Below are 20,892 nucleotides of genomic sequence, written 5' to 3'. Positions count from 1 at the left end.
GTGAAAAAGAACTTCCCATTATCCAGAGGGTTAGGACTTAGAGTAGAATGAATACACCTTGAGAATTTTTTTTTGTAAGTTTTAGGCTAATAAAAGCTAAAGTTTCATAGCAGACACATCTATGGACAGAAAACAAAAGATAGATTTTAGTTGAATTTTTTCATTAAAAAATATATATTTATGGCTCAAATCCATTTGTGAAAAATATTTTATCTCATAATTTTGAACAGTGCAATTATAGCTCAGATCTACATTTTTGTGTTATTCACTTCAAGTTTTTTCTTTAATTCATTAAGGTAGCATGTAATCAGGCACGTTTATTAGTTTGGCACCACATCTGAATTTTCTTTGCATATTAAAATAAGGTTTTCTTATTATTTCTATTATTATTATTATTATAAATGCATAAAACAACTTTTCTTTGATAAATCCATTTATCAAAATTGCAATAACTGTGAGCTGTTGTACAACAACCATACATATGAAAATATATCTGCATTCCATATGAAGAACTTGGAAATATTAAGGAGTAGGGAAAATAGTGCTGCTTGAATGATTAATTCCCCTAAAATTTCCCCTCAAATACTTAATTTTAAGTAAATCAATATAGAGCAGTTCTTCTCTGGTAAACTGAAAATCAAGCTATGGCTTGATTAATAACTCATCCTATTATGTGGCAAGAACCATTCAAAGCCTATGAGTAGCTTATCACTGGTTTTTGTCAATAACAGGTGCCTGTGTAGAAAGGGGCTTTACATGTAATGCTCTTTCTCTTCCTTGGCCTCAGCTCTTAGTTCATGGGAATAAATTGGTCTCCTTTTAAGTACCTCAGGTGGACTTTGCTTGGTGAGGACTTCCTTGCCAGTAGAGCTCACAGTGTGATAGGATGTGTTTGACTGAATTAGGTCAGACTTAATTCCTGTAATGTTAGTATAAGTTTGTAGGTAGTGGAATGATCTGATTGACAAGAAAATGTTGTTTGTAATCAAGTTTTGGTCAAAATGATTTGAATTATTGGATGTGTCAGGTAAATGAAGTGGTTATCTCTTGAGAATAAGAAAAACATGTGTCATTGGGTTCATAGTTGTTTTTGACTGATAAGACTGAGAGAAACATTCAAAAGTAACCCAGAGGATACAAAGATATTTGAATTATTCACTGAGCATCATTCTAAGCACTCATGTTCTCATCCATGTGGAATGTATCCATAGCATGTTTTTTATTCCATGACAAAAAAAAAAAGCACTGTACACCAATATGCCACTTTCCTCAGTAATTTTTTTTATATTTTACTCCATTTTGTCCTTAACCTAAGGTTGAACTAATAAAAGTGCTAAGAAGAGGTAGACGAAATTAGAGAAAATTAGGTTTTCCTTCAGTATAGACTCAGCTTAATGTACTAGAGTACATTAATTTTTCATCACAGTTTCTAGATGCCACAAGTGCTCTGTGAATGTGAACTGTCTTCTCACATCAGAAAAATACTGGGATTAAACTTTTGCTTTCAGCCTTCATATGCAATATCTTTCAAGCTTACTTGGTTCTACATGTGAATCTTCCATTAACATACTGAGAGCATACTGAACAATCATTAAGAATTGTAGTCCCCTGGTAGCATATTATTTAAGCTTGTATAATCTTCTTTGAATGATGTTTATCTGATGAACTAGATAACTGTTTTTTAAATGAAATTATTAATAAATATTTGCTCCAGGTGTTTTTTACTTACTGGCCTTTTAGGACTGCACAGTATGCTTTTTGATCTACAAATACTTTAAATATCAAGAAAGAGTATTTTTTATCTGACTATTCAAGGCATGGCTATCATATAAAACAAACATTTGTATTCAGAGCAGACACTTTGTTGACTTTTGATTTGGTGTTTTCCCCCAAGTTTTCAGAGTGTACATACTGTAAAATCCTTACAAACCTACCAAAAAATAAAAAATAAAAACAACATAGAGATTTTCTCAGTGTCTGACATTTCAGACCAACTAAATAACAATTTCACAAAAATTATTGATTTCAAGTAACTCTTAGATTTAATGCCACGGTGCTGGACATTTATCAAGTACCAACATTATAGAAAGTGGGTTACAGTAGTTGGTTTTAATGTCTGAATATTTTCTCAGCCTTAAATTACAGAAAGTTATCTGTACCATAAGTGGTTTTTATACAAAACTTCTTTTAACAGATTTCAACTTTAGTTTCAATCTCTATGGAGTGTTTTTTGAGAAATGGATTTATTTCTTAATCTGTTTCAAATTTATAATTTGTTCTGTCATTTTCTGATTGATTTATATTAGTGACATCAATGTGATATATGAGCAGCCCAGATTCAAAATTATGTTCAACTCATACAAGAAAAAAAATAGTAATTTTTTCAAGATAAGAATCATACGTTAATCTAGAAACTGAAATTGATTAGGTAACCCTGGCTCATCAGTCTATAAAAAGAAATAATGATTTTATGCTGAGGATAGTGATTAAATGATTAATTTATGGGTGTTTACACAGCATTTAAGACATTTTTCCAGCTATTAAATCATTGTGGAGTCTAGCATTTTGCTTTTGTGAGAAGTCATCTGAATTCAAATGATACTTTTTTGCATGTAAATTAATAGTCAAGTCAAAAGATGAAGTTTTAAGGACAGCTAAATACTACAATTAGTTGGACTTTATGGGATGGGCCTTGTAGAATTCAACAAATAGTACTGAGATTGACAAAGAATTGCAAAGTTGTTGTAGGAATTATCATGGTCAAGAAATATAAACACACATGAAGTGGGAAGACTTGAGGGTGGGAAAAGTAATTTACAAAAAGGTAAAGGAATATTGTGTGTGAGAAGGGGAAATGATAGGAAAAAATTTGAATACATAAATTATATAAAGAACATTAACGGTCGAATTGCAAAGTGGATAAAATCATAGATAATACAAACCATGCTTTATTAAGCTCAAACTTAGAAAAAGAATAAACTTCATGGAGCTCCTCAAGTTTTCTAGTGATTTGGAAAAATTGATGTATAAAATTTTTTTTTACAGAAAATGCATTTAGATTATTTACATAACAACGCTTCTATTGTTCATTCCTATTGTATTATCATTTATTTTGTCTTACTAGTTAGGTCATCAAAAATATAACTGCTAGATAGATGGATAGGTAGATGGAGAGTGATATGTCAACATAGTATCAAAATTAAAAATCCCATTGAAAACAGTTATGTTGAAAGTTTCACTATCAGCTCACAAAAGAGTGTGCATTTATCATATTCCTCTATAAACTTATTTTTTAGGGTTTTACTTTAAAATAATTTTGCACTGGGCATACTTTATAAAAAACTAAATCATGATACTTTTAATATATACAAATGTATATTTTATCCTCAGAACAAAAAGCTCATCCCAACTAAAAAACCAAAAGTATTCATACCTTAATAAGCCCAGGTACAGAATGTTAATTCTGAACTAAAATAGATCAAATTTTAATTGTTTTAAATTTAATTGTCTTCGACTTTTTCATCAGAGGGCTAGATTAACATGATATGAGTTACAAATTGTAACAAACATTTTGGAGGGAATGTCCCAACCTATCCCAGACTATCAGAAATATCACTAAGAAAGGTGATTCCTTTATTTTGAAAGGTTTTATTTCTTGATTCTTCCAAAGGTATCTGGGGGCATGGTAATTCCATTTCATCAGTTACTTTCAGTTTGATGCAGTTCCCATAGTTGTTCAGAATGGTGTCTTACAGTATGTGGCGATGCCCGGGGTTGAAACTAAATTATGCAGTAGAGTCGGAAATTTAAGAGAATGCTGATGGTAAAAGCACACAAGTGGTTCTGAGAAGAGGGAAACAAATAGTTTTTGTTGATCTCTGTTTATTGAGATGTTGAAAAATAAGTCCATTGTCACTTGCTTGATCATTACTATAATTCTGAGAGTCTTTTTTGACTTTCTTCTGTGGAGAGAGCTTACTGGCTATCTTTGTAATCAATTCAGTTCAGTTGAGTCACTCAGTTGTGTCCGACTCTTTGCGACCCAATGAATCACAGCATGCCAGGTCTCCCTGTTCATCACCAACTCCCAGAGTTCACTCAAACTCACGTCCATCGAGTCAGTGATGCCATCCAACCATCTCATCCTATGTCATCCCCTTCTCTTCCTGCCCCCAATCCCTCCCAGCATCAGAGACTTTTCCAATGAGTCAACTCTTTGCATGAGGTGGCCAAAGTACTGGAGTTTCAGCTTTTAGCATCAGGCCTTCCAAAGAACACCAGGACTGATCTCTTTTAAAATGGACTGTTTGGATCTCCTTGCAGTCCAAGGGACTCTGAAGAGTCTTCTCCAGCACCACAGTTCAAAAACATCAATTCTTCGGCGCTCAGCTTTCTTCACAGTCCAACTCACACATCCATACATGACTACTGGAAAAACCATAGCCTTGACTAGATGGACCTTTGTTGGCAAAGTAATGTCTCTGCTTTTCAATATGCTATCTAGGTTGGTCATAACTTTCCTTCCAAGGAGTAGTGTCTTTTAATTTCATGGCTTCAATCACCATCTGCAGTGATTTTGGAGCCCCCAAAAATAAAGTCTGACATTGTTTCCACTGTTTCCCCTTCTATTTCCCATGAAGTGATGGGGCCAGATGCCATGATCTTCGTTTTCTGAATGTTGAGCTTTAAGCCAACTTTTTCACTCTCCTCTTTCACTTTCATCAAGAGGCTTTTTAGTTTCTCTTCACTCTCTGCCATAAGGGTGGTGTCATCTGCATATCTGAGGTTGGTGATATTTCTCCTAGCAATCTTGATTCCAGCTTGTGCTTCTTCCAGCCCAGCGTTTCTCGTGATGTACTCTGCATAGAAGTTAAATAAGCAGGGTGACAATATACAGCCTTGACGTACTCTTTTTCCTATTTGGAGCCAGTCTGTTGTTCCATGTCCAGTTCTAACTGTTGCTTCCTGACCTGCATATAGATTTCTCAAGAGGCAGGTCAGGTGGTCTGTATTCCCATCTCTTTCAGAATTTTCCACAGTTTGTTGTGATCCACACAGTCAAAGGTTTTGCATGATCAATAAAGCATAAATAGATGTTTTTCTGGAACTCTCTTGCTTTTTCCATGATCCAGCGGATGTTGGCAATTTGATCTCCGGTTCCTCTGCCTTTTCTCAAACCAGCTTGAACATCAGGAAGTTCATGGTTCATGTATTACTGAAGCCTGGCTTGGAGAATTTTGAGCATTAATTTACTAGCTTGTGAGATGAGTGCAATTGTTTGTCTTCTATATAGACTAAACAAGATAATTTAAATTTGCATGTAGGTAATACTCAATTTTTGTACTTTATATATTTTTTATGGTGGCACTAACTGCTGTATTCCCCCACAGATCCACTAGGTGTGTGTGTTTACTCTTTTGGTGGGAGGAAGGGTAAAAAGAGGAAGCTCTATGTTTTAGTTTAGTTTGGTCATTACTGTAGTTTCACAGCTTTTACTGCATGGGGCTCAGAGACAAAGAAATTGTTTATAGTTGAAGAGAAATCTTCCAAGTATACACCTATGACTGGTGAAATAAAGAATTGAATGGAGGCATCAATGAGCCAGTTGTAATGTGGGCTCAGGACAAAATCTCATTCATCACATTACCATCATAGCCTCCACTCATCATGGTTTCTTAGGGGTATTTTGGATCCACAGAGATTAGTGTTAGCTCTATAATCTGTTAAATGTATATTCTATATCCTAGTTTCTAAATCTAAATTTATATCTTGAAATCTAAAATTTGCAATCCGGGTGGTAACCGCCCCCCCCCCCCCACTTATCTAGAAATGCCCAGAGATTTCTCTCAGATAAGCTGAAAAGGAAATGTACAATATTAATATATGTTACTATTGTACAGTCCTCCATAAGGACAGTCAGTTTTCTCTTTATTTAATAAGGTAAATGAACTTACTCAGGTCTGGGTGTTGGTGAGACACCATGACTAACTAGGTCACTGAATTTTGATTTGTATTTCTTAGACCTTGATATCAGTAGTGGTATAGATGAGAGGGTCCATTATTTCAGTTGCTTAATGCCTTGGTGCTAGACTTTTTACCATTCACATTTTCGCCTATTATGAAATTCATGTCCACTTTCTTTCTAGTGGTAAAGTGCTACCAGTTGGTCTCTGCCATATCTGATCCCTAAGAAATTAAGAAATCATTTCACTTCATCATCAACTTCTGTGTTCTCATGAAAAGAGAAATTTTAGAGATTTTGGTTATAAAAGTGGCACTGTTTTCTTCAATTTATTTCTTATAATTACAGTGAAAAACATGTCTTCTGAGTCCTTTCTGAAGTTGTAATTAGTGGATAGTTTCATGGGTCTTGGCAAATAAATATATTTCAGTGTTCCTATTTTAGTAGGGCATTTAATTCCTTCTTCATTAAAACAAGGAATTCCTAGTATCTGAACTATAAAAACATAGTTCACCTTTCAAATCCAGATCTTGGTCAACTAATTGAACAAGCATTTAGCATTTGTGCTAGCTAGCTACCTAGAGAAGCACATTGGATCTCTAATCATGCATTTATACCAGCTTGAATTAAATTGTTTCTCACTCTTCTGTAAGAAACACATAAAATCCATTTTCACACACATAATCCATATGCTTCTGCATATTTAAGTTATAGAGTTTTGTGAGACATATTCAGGAAGTTTTTTTCCCCAGCATTGACTGCATAATTGACTCCCAAGAGGATGTTGGGATCTTGAGTTCAGATGGAGTAAATAAGTTTGAGCAAAAAGACAAATACTTCCTTTTATCACTTAATGATCTTAGATAAGGTATTGAAGACATCAAGGAATAGCTTCCTCAGCCAGGTGTGGAAGAACTTAATGGTAGTAAGAGAGACTCAGTAAGTTTTAGAAGCTGAGAATATTTTCAGTCATCTGTTTTCTCCCCCATATCCACAGTCCAATGCTCAGGATTTCATGTTTTCCAATCAGTGGCTTCATTTTCTCATAAGGCAAGGCAATAAATCCATAATTTTAGCAGTTCAGGAATTCTGTGGTCTAAGACTTGGTTTTTGATGCACAGTTCTGTCATCCTAAGAGGACATGAGATATTTATAGCATGAAGACTCTGATCATCTCAATATGAATTGAACAGAGAAATTTAAACTTTGAGACACTAATTTTACCTTTTTAAATTCTGCAGTGCAACCAAACTCATCCTGTCCCGCCTATATTTCTTGTTTTTTTCTCATGCTTTTATAGTACTCAGTGAAACTGAAAGTCGCTCCGTTGCATCCAGCTCTTTGCAACCCTATAGACTATAGCTCACAAGGCTCCTCTGTCTATGGAATTCTCCAGGCAAAAAAATGGCATGGATTGCCATAACCTTCTCTGGGGCATTTTCCTGACCCAGGGGTGATCCCAGGTCTCTCTCGTTGCAGGCAGATTCTTTACCTACTGAGCCACCATGGGCAAGACTAAAGCAGATGAAATTTGGTCACCAAAAATATCTTCAAGAATCCCTTTATTTGCAGTGATCAGAGGTGGTAAGACACAGCCACTATATGTCTGCTGTTGTTAGATTAAAACTAGCAACATCCTTTAAAAACTACATAGGTTCTTGCTACACTGAAATTTAACCAGTCAAATCACAGGTCCAAACTCCCATTCTTTTAAAAGACTTTTGCCTGCACACTTCTCTTTTGGGAACGTTTTTTAGGTTTTAATGTCAATTTTCTTAGTTGTAAACAAAATTTACTCTAAGTGGTTTAAACAGAAGAGGCCTGCAATAAAGGGTATTAAGCGGCTTATACAATCATTGAGAAAAATAGTTTCAAAGATAAGGGCTAAGTTTCAGGAGAAATGCCCAGTACTCTACCACAGATCTGGCTTAATGAAGCAAAACATGGCTACTGCAGCTGTCAAGCAATAAATGACAGGCACTTAACCTTATTGCAATTGTTGTTGCCATTAGTAGCATACTACTTCAGAATCTCAAGCTTGAAACTGCTGAAAAATCTTCAGATTTGCCGCCATATTAAAACTATGATATCCATGAATTTGTTCAATTTGAATTAAAATTTCTGCCTGTAGTTAACCCAGTTACCTCCATTATTCTGAAGAAATATGTTTTTTCAAGTAAGATTTGTCCATCCTATCTTTCTCTCTCACTTCCTCTTCCATTCTTGCCTCCTGCTCTTTCTTCTTTCCCCCTCCATCCTTCCTTTCTTCACTCTTTCCTTCCATTGTTCTTTCTTTCCTTTGTTCTGTATTTTCTTTTTACTTCAGATGATGAGAGTTAATGATATCTCTTAACTCAAACATGGCACATTACCATGTTTGAACTATGCAAGGTCCTCCTGTGGTTTATATATTGATATTTTTTATGTACTGCTTTTATCCTAAATCCATTTGCCATTTTCCTAAACAGTACCCTTTACATGGATTGCTTATTTCTCTGCATAAGTATTCTTATTAAAAATTTATTTAGTATTGTATGCATAGGTTTTTAATTTCACGTAAATATTATATTATATATTAGTCACTCAGTCATTTCCGACTTTTTGCGACCTCATGGACTGTAGCCCGCCGGCTCCTCTGTCCATGGGATTCTCTAGGCAAAAATACTGGAGTGGGTTGCCATTTCCTCCTCCAGGGAATTTCATGTAATAGTTATATTAAATGTCTCATTCTGACAACTAATTTTTTTCACCATAATAAAAATGTTTTCTAGATCCACTTAATGTTGTTTTTGCCATCCAGTGAGCTTTCATACATCCACTGCACTTTACATACCAGTTCACCAGGGACAGAGACCCAGATCCTCTGACTACCCAATTTGTGAGCATTCTGTATGCAATTTAAAGCCTTAATGTAGTGATTTTCACTCAGTTAATATCTATAAAACAGAGTAATGCATAGTACATAATAGTGAGTGAAGTCGCTCAGTCGTGTCTGACTCTTTGCGACCCCATGGACTGTAGCCTATCAGGCTCCTCCATCCATGGGATTTTCCAGGCAAGAGTGCTGAAGTGGATTGCCATTTCCTTCTCTAGGAGATCTTCCCGACCCAGGAATTGAACCCAGGTCTCCCGCATTGCAGGCAGACATTGATAAATGTTACTATAGTAGTTTATATAAAACTTTTCAACAGTGTGAGTTCATGGAAAAGTTTCTCAGGTGATGCTAGTGGTGAAGAACCCACCTGTCAATACAGAAGACATAAAAGACATGGGTTCGATCCTTGGGTCAAGAAGATCCCCTGGGGGAGGGCATTTCAGCCCACTCCAGTGTTCTTACCTGGAGGATCCCATGGACAGAAAAGCCTGGTGGGCTACAGTCTATAGGGTCACAAAGAGTTGAACACAACTGAAGTGACTTAACATGTACACACAGATGAGATAGATAAGCCTTTCCAGGTGTCTCAGTAGTAAAGAATCCATCTGCCAGTGCAGGAGAAGCAGGAGACGCAGATTCTCTCTCTGGGTTGGGAAGATCCCCTGGAGAAGGAAATAACAACCCACTCAAGTATTCTCGGGGCTCAAGTATTCTTTGGGGCTTCCCCGGTGGCTCAGATGGTAAAGCGTCTGTCTGCAATGCAGGAGACCCGTGTTTGATCCCTGGGTTGGAAAGATCCCCTGGAGAAGGCGATGGCATCCCACTCCAGTACTCTTGCCTGGAAAATCCCATGGACGGAAAAGCCTGGTAGGCTGCAGTCCATGGGGTCACGAGAGTCGGACACGACTGAGCGACCTCACTTTCACTTTTCACTTTCTTTCAAGTATTCTTACCTGGAAAATCCCATGGACAGTGGAGCCTGGCAGGCTGCAGTTAATGGGGTCACAAAGAGTTGGACACAACTTAGCGCCTGAATATACACATGAGATAAATAGGTTTTAGACTTTATGAGTATTGTATAGACAAACTCACTGGTGAAGTAAAATGGAAGAGAAAAATAAAGTGAAAAATAACATAGAATCAGTGATGCCTCAGGTAACAACAACCAAAAAAACCTACTTCAAGCTTATAGGAATAAATAATGAAATTTATTTTTTCCAATGATGACTCTCTCTTCAATGATTTCTTAAAATACTGAGTTTTATATTAGCATTGAAATTTTTCAAATTCAGTAAAATACCTAGAACAATTAACATAAGGAAATAAGCAGAGAAACAGCATCAAAGTAAGAGCAGTACTTTGTATATAGGAAACAGTCACATGATTTTTGTTTTTATCAAAATGTATTTGGACAAAGACAAAATTTTTAGCTACATTATTTCTATTAAAAGATGAATATTGATTTGTCAGTTCTTGAAGTTTCTAACGAAGACTATCTAGAGACAAAAAAATAATGTTTTCTGTAATTACGTATCATGAATATCTCTTCATTGGTGTCATATTGATCTTCTGTGACCAGGTTAATGTACTCATTATGGCTACCAACAAAAATCCTTTAATTTTACTGACTGCAACTGCCCATTTGCATTGAAACTTGGCTTAAGTGAGGCACACATTCTGAGCTTTTCCTATGCTTATTTCTGCTTGGAAAACACAGTTCAAAGATGAGACACTAATGTAATGAATTTGTCCATATTTCATTTCTGGTTTATTTAATAAGGATTAGCAGATGGGGGTGGAATATTTTTAGAAATCATCAAAATACTTCTTTTGGTTCACTGGCAAGAATCTTTCTAGAGACTCCTCTGGTTTCTAAAAAGACACTTCAGGGACTTCTGTTCCCTCTCTTTCTTTGATCTACTGTGGTAACAATGACAAAGATGATCGATGATGGCTAGCATGTTTCAGTGCTTACAGTGTGCATATTGCTATGCAAAGAACTTTATTTGCTTTTTCTTATTTAATTCTAGCAATATCTTCATGACATAATATTATTATTCCCATTTTTAGGATGAAGAAACTGAAGTTTAAAGATGTGAAGTGATTTGCCCAAGGTCACAAATCTAGTAAGTGAGGGAATAGGAATCTAAACCAGGAAATTCTAACTCTAGAGCTAGTGTGCTTAAATCACTAGTCAGTATTGCTATTTCCTCTGCTCGAAGCCTGTTTCTTATTAGTCATCATTGTCCTAGATAGCTCAGTCTTCAGATCTGCTTAAATCACTGTTTCCTTAAGAAAAGTTTTCCCTGCTCTACAGTTTGGGCTTTCCTCTCTAATGTAACCTGGAGTACACGCAATATAAGTATGTGCTTTCTTATCTATTTTCTGGAATCTCCCCCTGGGAATCATAATAGTGCCTAGAACCTGTGTTTCTTAAGATATTTTTTAGAAAAATAAGTTGAATTGTTTATTATTCTAATTAATGTTGTAATTTCAGTTATTGGTGTGATGTGTAATATGTTTACATTCTTTTTGGAATTCTTCAAATGCCAAAATTTTTGCTTTCTTATTTATGTTGGATGCATCTCCCCATCCCATCTCTTTTAAATTAAGGACCCAGACACAGAGTCCTGATTGTAATACACAGGTTTAGGTGTTCCAAAACTCTGAAATAAGACATTATTATTTAAAGTCTACTGCCTAGCTGACTTTCCTACTTTCTTAATCTCTCTTTCTTTAGACACTCTATAATCTTGACAGAAAGATTCACTGTGAATGGCTGAACTCATTCCAGAGAGAAATTTTGTATAATGAATACTATGCTGCTTAAGAGCAATGCATAGTCTTTTCAATCTATAGTGTATTTATGGACTCATGGACTGCACAGCCTGGATTTTTGATTCATTGTATCCAAGGGAGGGTCCAAAAATATGCATTTTTTAACACACACACACACATCCTGCTGCAGGGTGTTCAGCCCACATTTGAGAAAAATTACGCTTGTAGGAGGTTGATATTTGTTTCATGTTCCTCCTCTCTAGTGAGATGGTAACACCTTTTAATCTGAATTCCTTGATGTCGCTTTTCTAAAAAGCTCTTTAGAAAATACCTGCTGACATTCTATATATACACCAGCAATGATTTTGTTAATACTATTCTCTTTCTCACTAATGTAGGTACCCTATTCTGCTTACTATTCACTTGGAAGCTTTTAAACTAGCTTTGTGTAATTCTTATTGTAAACTCACTCCCTATTTAGCAGAATAGTGCTCAAAAATCCATTTCCAATGTGAACTATTCTCATGGTTGAGTACAGAATTGTAGCAACTCAGCATTTGAAATGTTCACTGATTCATCCCATTGGCATGTATGCTAAGAACTTATTTGCATAAACATGGATATTATAAATTAATATGGATAACATATCAGTTTGTTTTAAACCTCTCTGAAGTGCTCTTGCTCTCAAGAGTAAGAGCTCCTGCTTCCTTGTGAACAAAGTTGTGAAAGCATTGACAGTGACCTGATGTAGCATAAGCATGAAGACACAGATATGAAATCATGTTTAAGTCAAGCATATGCATGAGTCCTCTATTAGGTTCTAAATGAAGTTTACTTAGAATACTAAAACTTTTTTTGCACAGAGTGCTGAAATGACTTGTTCATGTGATTTTTCTGAAATTGACTGCCATTCATTCAAACATTATTTATTCAACACCCTCTGCATTAATTATACTTTATTGAGCATTCTGAAAGATATAAAAGCAGTTTAAAAAGTCTATCCTACTCCAACCCTAGAAGTGTATTTTTCCTCAGAAGAAGTAAAGAATTGCAGAATAAAGTCTAATAAAATAAAACAAGAGAATTAATGATCGCTTGGCTATTAAGCTCAGCAGCAATAGCATCAAATATGAATTGACTTATTGACTTCACATTTTTCTCTGTATTTTGCTTCCTTTATCTCATATACGTATCTATAGAGGCATTTATTCAAATCCACTTAGTATATATGGTTGCATTTATTTGAAAAAAAAGATACACTATTTTGTAACTGCCCTTATATCTATTTTAATAGACATGCCTAGTTTGGTGAACATAATGCCAGCATAATCAATCTGTGTTGATAATGACCTATTATTGAATGATATAGTAACACAAAATGAACTGAGAAAAAAGTATCTTAAGATTTTTGACTATTGGGAGTATTTTAATTTACTCTGTTACATCTAATTTTATTAATATTTGACAGTCCATTTAATGCTTTATTGGAATTCAGTCAGAGCAAATTACTGATTTTGTAGCTTGGCACAAAGACACCAATATCTTCTTTGTCAAAACAAGCATCAAGCTTGAGGAATTTATTTGAAGATGTGAAATATTTTCCATTAAAATTACTTTGAGTGCTGGCTTTTGATCTCACTTTTTATAAATTTCTTCCATTAGTAAGAAAAGAGAGGCTAGTTTGTTGAATTTTCAAGCCTGAAAGGCCTGAGGATATGACCTGTACTGCAAACCGATGCTTAAACTGCATCTCAAGCAATGATTTCCCTTAGGCTTGTGGTATGAACCAAAAACAAATACAATATTATTCCAACCAACGTATCTCTCTGCTTTTATTATATCTATGTATTTAAAGTATATGAATTTAGAGGATGTCTTTCTATTTTTTTAAACAATCATTATTTTTCCCTAATGAAGTAGCAAATGACATTTAAAGGTGAAAAAATTCATTATTTTATAAATTACTAAAGTTTCAGGCTATAACTTCTGTCATCAGCCATCTGCCCATATTAATAAGACCTCACTTGTTATTGCTTACGCTTAATTAACCCTTTATATGGTGAGATATAGAAAGATATAGTTGTCTTTCAGACGAGTCCTTGGTAGACAGTAAATCAGTAGTGTTTTAAAGTTATTACTGGTAGTAATGGACATGGTGGTAGTAGTTTAGTGGTATACAGTATTCCCCCCTTACCTGCGGAGAATGCATTCCACAACCCCCAGTAGATACCTAAACCCTTGGATAGTATGGAGCCCTGTACAGATATACTGTGTTTTTCCTATATGTACATGTCTATGATAAAATTTAATTCATAAATTAGGCATAGTAAGAGATTAATGGCAATAACTCTTAATAATAGAACAGTTATAACAAAATACTATGTTATATCAATATAAACTCTCTCTTAAAATATCTTATTGTACTGTACAAATCTTTCATTCTTTGTGGTGATATGAGATGATAAAATGCCTTTTGATGAGATAAAATGAATGACCTAGGCATTGTGATGTGGCATTAGGCTGCTATTAACCTTCTGATGACCTAGCCGAAGGAAGATCATCTGCCTTAAGTAGTCCTGGATCATATAGCATTAAAGATGTGGATTTCTGGATGTCAAGAGCAGAGGATGTCAATGGTTAGAAATCCTAGGTGGGATGGAGCAGGTCGGTGCAAGATTTTATTAATATCACACTACTCGGAACAGTGGGAAATTAAAAATTTATGAAATGTTAATTTCTGGAATTTTCCATTTAATGTCTTTGAACTGATGTTGACTAGGGGTGTCTGAAACCATGAAAAGTGAAAATGTAGGAAAGGTTGTGGGGTGGATACTACTCTATTTTTGTTTTGGTTAACTTTACACCATTAAATTTTATGTATAAGGATAAAGGGCTTCCTTGGAGTGAAGATAAAGGATTCAAAGAGTAAATGAATAATTTTAAACATTTTCCAATAAGATGTTAATATTGATACTTTTCCTGCATGCTCAGTCATGTCCAATTGGTACACTTAGAGGGAGCTAAACAGTCAGTTTTAAACGGGATTTAAGTTTATTTTTCCATGGATTTGGACTGGAAATATTAGTGACTTGCCTCCTGAAACTATGAAATCACACACTTATATAATTGGTAGGTATCATGTAGTTTATATTTTTTTCCTCTACTTTCTAAAGCACTATCATTATTTCTAGTACTACCATTACTTTTCCTTTACAGAAAAAAAAAAAAAATCTAACACTGTATGTCACTATGCTGCTTTTGGTGAAGATAGTATTCATAAGCTTGGTTATTACAAGATAGCAAAGAAAATAAATGTTATATTAAGCATTTAGAAAATCCCTTGCAGGCTTCTTTAGTTACCTCCACATAAGATGAGGTTATTCAGCTCAACACTGTATGAACTTTGAAAAGGACTAACCATACTGTCTTGAAAAAAAAAACAAAAAACCTGTTATTTTGTTAGAAAGTCACATCAGTGATGCAACTAGACTCTAGTTTAACAGCATGCTTTCCCTTAATTTTATTATTTGTTTTTGTTTTAGTAATATCAATAGTTTTTTTATATTTAATCAGAATTTATTTAAATTTTTTAAATTTTAAATTATTATTTTTTCTTTCTTTCTTTATTATTATTATTTTATTTTACTTTACAATATTGTATTGGTTTTTCCACACATCAACATGAATCCGCCATGGGTGTATGCTTGTTCCCAATCCCGAACCCCCTTCCCCCCTTCCCCCTGCCACACCATCCCTCTGAATCATCCCAGTGCACCAGCCAAAAGCATCCTGCACCCTGCATCGAACCTAGACTGGTGATTTGTTTCTTATGTGATATTATACATGTTTCAATACCATTCTCCCAAATCATCCCACCCTCTCCCTCTCCCTCAGAGTCCAAAAGTCCGTTCTATACATCTGTGTCTCTTTTGCTGTCTCGCATACAGGGTTATCCTTACCATCTTTCTAAATTCCATATATATGCATTAGTAAACTGTATTGGTGTTTTTCTTTCGGGCTTACTTCACTCTGTGTAATCGGCTCCAGTTTCATCCACCTCATTAGAATTGATTCAAATGTATTCTTTTTAATGGCTAATACTCCATTGTGTATATGTACCACAGTTTTCTTATCCATTCATCTCTGATGGACATCTAGGTTGCTTCCATGTCCTGGCTATTATAAACAGTGCTGCGATGAACATTGGGGTACACGTGTCTGTTTCAATTCTGATTTCCTCGGTGTGTATGCCCAGCAGTGGGATTGCTGGGTCATAAGGCAGTTCTATTTCCAGTTTTTTAAGGAATCTCCACACTGTTCTCCATAGTGGCTGTACTAGTTTGCATTCCCACCAACAGTGTAAGAGGGTTCCCTTTTCTCCACACCCTCTCCAGCATTTATTGCTTATAGACTTTTGGATCACAGCCATTCTGACTGGCGTGAAATGGTACCTCATCGTGGTTTTGATTTGCATTTCTCTGATAATGAGTGATGTTGAGCATCTTTTCATGTGTTTGTTAGCCATCTGTATGTCTTCTTTGGAGAAATGTCTATTTAGTTCTTTGGCTGTTTTGTTTTTTTTGTTTTTTTTGTTTTTTTTTTTTTGATTGGGCCATTTATTTTTCTGGAATTGAGCTGCAGGAGTTGCTTGTATATTTTTGAGATTAGTTGTTTGTCAGTTGCTTCATTTGCTATTATTTTCTCCCATTCTGAAGGCTGTCTTTTCACCTTGCTTATAGTTTCCTTTGTTGTGCAGAAGCTTTTAAGTTTAATTAGATCCCATTTGTTTATTTTTGCTTTTATTTCCAATATTCTGGGAGGTGGGTCATAGAGGATCCTTCTGTGAGTTATGTCAGAGAGTGTTTTGCCTATGTTCTCTAGGAGTTTTATAGTTTCTGGTCTTACGTTTAGATCTTTAATCCATTTTGAGTTTATTTTTGTGTATGATGTTAGAAAGTAATCTAGTTTCAGAAGTTTTGGCCACAGCAATCAGAGCAGAAAAAGAAATAAAAGGAATCCAAATTGGAAAACAAGAAGTAAAACTCTCACTGTTTGCAGATGACATGATCCTCTACATAGAAAACCCTAAAGACTCTACCAGAAAAGTACTAGAGCTAAACAATGAATATAGTAAAGTTGCAGGATATAAAATCAACACACAGAAATCCCTTGCATTCCTTTACACTAATGATGAGAAAATAGAAAAAGAAATTAAGGAAACGATCCATTCACCATTGCGACAAAAATAATAAAATACTTAGGAATATATCTACCTAAAGAAACTAAAGACCTAGTTATAGAAAACTATAAAATACTGGTGAAAGAAATCGAAGAGGACACTAATAGATGGAGAAATATACCATGTTCATATATTGGAAGAATCAATATAGTGAAAATGAGTATACTACCCAAAGCAATCTACAGATTCAATGCAATCCCTATCAAGCTACCAGTGGTATTTTTCACAGAGCTAGAACAAATAATTTCACAGTTTGTATGGAAATACAAAAAACCTCGAATAGCTAAAGCAGTCTTGAGAAAGAAGAATGGAACTGGAGGAATCAACCTGCCTGACTTCAGGCTCTACTACAAAGCCACAGTCATCAAGACAGTATGGTACTGGCACAAAGACAGAAATATAGATCAATGGAACAAAATAGAAAACCCAGAGATAAATCCACACACCTATGGACACCTTATCTTCGACAAAGGAGGCAAGAATATACAATGGATTAAAGACAATCTCTTTAACAAGTGGTGCTGGGAAGAAAGGTCAACCACTTGTAAAAGAATGAAACTATTTTAAATTCTTAATTGAATATTCCTTAAACTTACTTTAATACACTGACAATAATGATAATGATGGTTATAGCAAAAACACATATCACTAGGTGCCAATTTCTAGTTTTATAGAGATATGTTAACTAAATTTTCTAGCAAAATATCTAAAATATTTTTGGTAAAATTGAAGATAGAGGCAGGGTTTGCCTTTTATCCCTGAATCTGATCCTCTTTACCAAATAGCTATTAAATAGCCTTTACATTCTTCACATTCATCCAGTCCTGACCTTTTGTATTGAAAAACTCAAGGTATTTCAGATTTTCTCTAATCCAACTATGGCTTTGGTATTTTAAATATCCTATACAAGAGTTTAATTATCCTATATATGAAATACATCATATATGTATTTTTTCTTACATAATATTTTCTAAAATACAAAAAACCAAAGGCATCACCCAGTATCTTATTTTCTTCTCACACTAGCTCATTGAACTATGTAACTTGTATCCCTATTTTACACATTATTTCCTATGTTAACAGATTATGTATTTAAACTCATAGTTGTTTGGCTCTACAGCAACCAGAAGGCTGCAGATAACATAAATTCAACTAGAATGCACTTAAGCAGTGCAGGGAATATATTTTATCATTGAAAAGCACAAGTTTTAGAAACTATTTTATCATGGATCTCACTCCATGTCTCTGAGATTTTTAGAGCCTGATCCTCCTCTTGGTCTGTTTTGACTCAAAATGGAATTATCTTATGGTAGCAAAATGGCTGAAGCAATTCCAGACATTAGTTGTGTATAACACACCGTACAAGAAGGAAAGAAAATTTCTCTTCCTCAATTTATCAGCTAAAAGTCCTAGACTTCAAGTGGAAAGACAGAATGAGAGAGAGATACCACAGAATCCATCACTGTGATGAGGGGTTGGGAATAGACAGGCTGGCTCATTCCCCATGGGCTCCCCTAAGGATGTCCTCAGGGTCCTTATCACTAACCCAGATGTAGAGTCAGTCCCATCAAAACTCTTAAGAAAACTGTAGCACAGTAAAGGGTAGATAGATGGATTTGAGGAATAAAACTTAGTTTTTTTATATACACCAATGAAAGTGAAAGTGCAGTCACTCAGTCGTGTCCTACTCTTTGTGACGCCATGAACTGTAGCCTACCAGGCTTCTCCATCCATGGCATTCTCCAGGCAAGAATACTGGAGTGGGTTACCATTCCCTTCTCCATATACACCCATATGAACCCATAATTCAGTTATGTCCAACCCATTCCATTGCTAACACTTTGATTAAACCACTGTTATTTTAAATGATTATTATAGTCTCCTCATGAATGCCTTTGCTTACCCTTAGACTTCCCGAGTTTATTTTCTGCAAAACAGCCACAGATATCTCTGTAAAATACATCAAATGATACCAGTTCCCAGCTCAGAATTTTCTCATGACTCCTTGTATCTTTCTCAGAGTAAATGACACTGACCTGAAGGATCTATAGGATCTTTCTTTGCCTATAGGATCTTTCTTTGGCTGACATCATCTCCCTGTACTTTCTCATTTACTCACTTTACCAGGTATGCTTGCCTCCTTGTTAATCATTGAAATTTCCATGTATGTTTACATCTCAGGACTTTTCTTCTTCCTATTACTTATACCTGGAACCATCTTCTCCAAAATTACTATATGTCTTCCTACTTTAGCATTGTTGTTGTTGTTCAATTGTTAAGTAGTGTCCAACTTTTGAAACCCCATGGACTGCATGCAGCACACCAGGCTTCTCTGTCTTTCACAATTTCCCAGAGTTTGGTCAACTCATGTCCATTGAGTTAGTGATGCTATTTAACCATCTTATCCTCTGTTGTCCCCTCCTTTTGCCTTCAGTCTTTCTCAGCATCAGGGTCTTTTCCAGTGAGTAGGCTCTTTGTATCAGGTGGCCAAGATATTGAAGCTTCAGCATCAGTCTTTCCAATGAATATTCAGGACTGATTTCCTTTAGGTTTGACTGATTTGATCTCCATGCAGTCCAAGGGACTCTCAGGAGTTTTTACCAGCACCATAGTTCAAAAGTATCAATTCTTCAGAACTCAGCCTTACTTATGGTCCAACTCTCACATCATACATGAGTACTGAAAAAAACATAACTTTGACTCTATTACCTTTGTGGGCAAAGTGATGTCTCAGCTCTTTAATACACTGTCTAGGTTTGTCATAGCTTTTCTTCCAAGGCCTCATAAATGCCTTTTGCATAAATATCTCTTCAGAAATGTTTCCTGGCCATCCTATTTATAAATGTGTGCTTATGCTAGTTCACATGCACCTGCACTCACACACGTCCTTCATCTTGACCTTTCTTATCCCACTTACCAGTTTTATTTATTTTTTGCACACAACATAGCTCTTTCTAACACTATGTAATTGGCTTTGTGTATCTTTTTTGTTTCACCCTGAGAATGTAAGTTCTATCAAGTGCAGGAATATTACTACTCTTTCTTGCCAAGAAATGCACGTGCATGTAGAAAGAATTTGATAATTATTTGTTGGAAGAATGAGTGAAGGAACAAATGACTGAAAATCTTTTTACAAATAGGTATTGTCTTAGAATACCTGCTTGGACTTAGAATAGGTATTCTAATAGAATACCTATTTGTACCTATTGGACTTCCCTTGTAGCTCAGTTGGTAAAGAGTCTACCTGCAATGCAGGAGACCTGGGTTCAATTCCTGAGTCAGGAATATTCCCTGAGAAGGAAATGGCAATCCACTTTACTTTTCTTCCCTGGAGAATCCCATGAACAGAGGAGCCTGTCAGGCTACAGGCTATGGGATCACGAGAGTCAGACACAATTGAGCTGCTAAGCATATTGTCTTAGAAAATTCCAGACTGCTGTTTATACAGCAAAAGAGTTACATCTTTCTGATTCTCAAACCTGCATTAAAAGATGTCATTTGATTGGCTTATAGCATGGAACGCCACATAGGAGACACCCCCTAGATCCCTGTTACCTTTACTTTGTTTGGGTAGCTCCTACTCAATATTTATTTCTCAGCTAAGATGACTCCTTTCAAGAAGCTGTCTTTAAATCGACAAATCTGAGATAGGTGTTTCACTTCGGTGTTCTGAAACACTTATCACTCTCACGCAAGTATGCTTTCATTTCCTTTCTTATTTATTTACCTCTCTGTACTATATGCTCCTTGTTGTTGTTGTTTAGTTGCTAAGTCATGTCCAACTCTTTACGATCCCATGGACAGTACTCTGCCAGGCTTCTCTGCCATAGGATTTCCCAGGGAAGAATACTGGTGTGGGTTGCCATTTCCTTTTCCACGGGATCTTCCCTGACCTAGGGATTGATCCACCTCATTTCAGTTCAGTTCAGTCGCTCAGTTGTGTCTGACTCTTCGTGAACCCATGAATTGCAGCACGCCAGGTCCATCACCAACTCCTGGAGTTCACTCAAACTCATGTCCACTGGCTTGGTGATGCCA

The 20,892-nt window shown here is 35.6% G+C and overlaps 1 protein-coding gene across 8 annotated transcripts in view; it reads left to right on the top strand.

Annotated features, from left to right (window-relative positions):
• Nucleotides 1–20,892, top strand: part of EPHA5 (EPH receptor A5) — a 411,134-nt gene that overhangs the window by 200,963 nt on the left and 189,279 nt on the right. The gene's annotated exons all lie outside the window — the stretch shown is intronic.

The sequence above is a fragment of the Ovis aries genome, chromosome 6 (assembly GCF_016772045.2).
Source record: "Ovis aries strain OAR_USU_Benz2616 breed Rambouillet chromosome 6, ARS-UI_Ramb_v3.0, whole genome shotgun sequence".
NCBI lineage: Eukaryota > Metazoa > Chordata > Mammalia > Artiodactyla > Bovidae > Ovis > Ovis aries.
The sequence above is the reverse complement of the archived record's forward strand: the minus strand, read 5'-3'. Positions and strand labels throughout refer to the sequence as shown.